Raw genomic sequence first — 2909 nt, forward strand, 5'->3', positions numbered from 1 at the left:
TAAAGTGTGGAAAGCCTAAGGGTTCCTGATGACTGATTCCTCCATTTGAGACAAAGTGGCTGAGAAACAGATTTAAAAGTATGAAAAGAAGAAGGAGTATTGCTCCTCATGCCCCCTGAGCCCCTTTGGGAGCTGAAAGAACTAAGGAAAAGAAAAGAGTAGGCTGGTATGAACTCTGCACAGAATTTCCTCTAAAGAAACCAGCCGGTGGACTACTAGTCTCAAAAGGAGATGGAGCTCAATATGACAAAAACCAATATTGTAAATAACAAGGGCAAGTTCATTATAGAGTTGTTTTTAAAAAATAGAACTGAGGTCGGCAAAGCCTGAGTCCTGTCGTCTCGCCTTCCTCCCATACAGCATGAGCTTCACCACTCGCTCCACCTTCTCTACCAACTACTGGTCCCTGGGCTCTGTCCAGGCGCCCAGCTACGGCGCCCAGCCGGTCAGCAGCGCAGCCAGTGTCTATGCAGGTGCCGGGGGCTCTGGTTCCCGTATCTCCGTGTCCCACTCCACCAGCTTCCAGGGCGGCATGGGGTCCGGGGGCCTGGCCTCAGGGATGGCCGGGGGTCTGGCAGGAATGGGAGGCATCCAGAACGAGAAGGAGACCATGCAAAGCCTGAACGACCACCTGGCCTCTTACCTGGACAAAGTGAGGAGCCTGGAGACCGAGAACCGGAGGCTGGAGAGCAAAATCCGGGAGCACTTGGAGAAGAAGGGATCCCAGGTCAGAGACTGGAGCCATTACTTCAAGATCATGGAGGACCTGAGGGCTCAGATCTTCGCAAATACTATGGACAATGCCCGCATCGTTCTGCAGATTGACAATGTCCGTCTTGCTGCTGATGACTTTAGAGTCAAGTATGAGACAGAGATGGCCATGCACCAGTCTGTGGAGAACGACATCCATGGGTTCCGCAAGGTCATTGATGACACCAATGTCACCCGACTGCAGCTGGAGACAGAGATCGAGGCTCTCAAGGAGGAGCTGCTCTTCATGAAGAAGAACCACGAAGAGGAAGTAAAAGGTCTACAAGCCCAGATTGCCAGCTCTGGGTTGACCGTGGAGGTAGATGCCCCCAAATCTCAGGACCTCGCCAAGATCATGGCAGACAACCGGGCCCAGTATGACGAGCTGGCTCGGAAGAACCAAGAGGAGCTAGACAAGTACTGGTCTCAGCAGATTGAGGAGAGCACCACAGTGGTCACCACACAGTCCGCTGAGGTTGGGGCTACTAAGACGACGCTCACAGAGCTGAGACATACAGTCCAGTCCTTGGAGATCGACCTGGACTCCGTGAGAAATCTGGAGGCCAGCTTGGAGAACAGCCTGAGGGAGGTGGAGGCCTGCTACGCCCTACAGATGGAGCAGCTCAATGGGATCCTGCTGCACCTGGAGTCAGAGCTGGCACAGACCCGGGCAGAGGAACAGCGACAGGCCCATGAGTATGAGGCCCTGCTGAATGAACATCAAGGTCAAGCTGGAAGCTGAGATTACCACCTACCGCCACCTGCTGGAAGATGGCGAGGAATTCAATCTTGGTGATGCCTTGGACAGCAGCAACTCTGCAAACCATCCAAAAGACCATCACCCGCGGGATAGTGGATGGCAAAGTGGTGTCTGAGACCAACGACACCAAAGTTCTGAGGCATTAAGCCAGCAGAAGCAGGGTGCCCTTTGGGGAGCAGGAGGCCAATAAAAAGTTCAGAGTTCATTGGGGAAAAAAAAAAAAGAACTGATAGATAAGACTATGTCAGTATGTTTCCAGCCCTGTTCAAGCAAAATGGTACCTGACCAGAGAGTATGAACATTGCAATCTGTGTGACAGGGAGAGAGTACAGTGAAGAAGGATTACTCAGCCGGGTGCCGTGGCTAACGCCTGCAATCCCGGCACTTTAGGAGGCCGAGGTGGGCGGATCACCTGAAGTCAGGAGTTCAAGACTAGCCTGGCCAACATAGTGAAACCCCGTCTCTACTAAAAATACAAAAATTAGCCGAGCGCGGTGGCGGGCGCCTGTAATCTCAGCTACTCAGGAGGCTAAGGCAGGAGAATGACTTGAGCCTGGGAGGCGGAGGTTGCAGTGAGCCTAGATCGGGCCACTGCACTCCAGCCTGGGTGACAGAGACTCCGTCTCAAAAGAAAAAGAAAAAAGAAGAAGGATGACTCAATCCTTCACACTTTGAAAAAAGTCCTTTCAATGCATTCAACCTGCTTATTTAAAAATACCTGGTTATTAGATAACTTTTCTTTTTCTTTTTCTTTTTTTTTTGAGACGGGGTCTTGCTCTGTCGCCCAGGCTGGAGTGCAGTGGCCGGATCTCAGCTCACTGCAACCTCCGCCTCCCGGGTTCACGCTATTCTCCTGCCTCAGCCTCCCGAGTAGCTGGGACTACAGGCGCCCACCACCACGCCCAGCTAATTTTTTTGCATTTTTAGTAGAGATGGGGTTTCGCCGTGTTAGCCAGGATGGTCTCGATCTCCTGACCTCGTCATCCACCCGCCTCAGCCTCCCAAAGTGCTGGGATTACAGGCGTGAGCCACCGCGCCCAGCCTTAGACAACTTTCTCCTTACTGGGTAATTGGTAACCGAGAAAGCAGTGCAATGGACAGTGGATTTCCATTTTCAAATAAGCTTATACCTGCTACTGTGATTTAATGAAGTGGTATCCTGGTTTCTGACGAAGAGTTTTATAAATTTGATTAGTATAAACCAACGCCCAATTCAACTCTTGATTGAATTGACAAAAATCAAGCCCCTAAGCCTGTTACTGAGCCTTATCATCTCTTCCTTTAAAATGTTATATGTATCTAGAGAAATATTATGACAAGGATGCAGAGATACATGAACAGGGAGGTTGCTTAATCGTTGTTGTAATAGTCAAAAAAGAAAGAAGTCTTGGAAGTTATC

General features: G+C 50.5%; 1 pseudogene across 1 annotated transcript; it reads left to right on the forward strand.

The window, feature by feature from the left end:
* Positions 1-321: 321 nt before the first annotated feature.
* Positions 322-1658, forward strand: LOC105507004 (annotated as a pseudogene). Its single transcript, XR_001001028.1, has one exon. The product of XR_001001028.1 is annotated as a keratin, type I cytoskeletal 18 pseudogene (transcript).
* The last annotated feature ends 1251 nt before the right edge of the window (positions 1659-2909 follow it).

Source organism: Colobus angolensis, unplaced genomic scaffold (assembly GCF_000951035.1).
Source record: "Colobus angolensis palliatus isolate OR3802 unplaced genomic scaffold, Cang.pa_1.0 Scaffold142, whole genome shotgun sequence".
In the NCBI taxonomy this organism is placed as follows: domain Eukaryota; kingdom Metazoa; phylum Chordata; class Mammalia; order Primates; family Cercopithecidae; genus Colobus; species Colobus angolensis.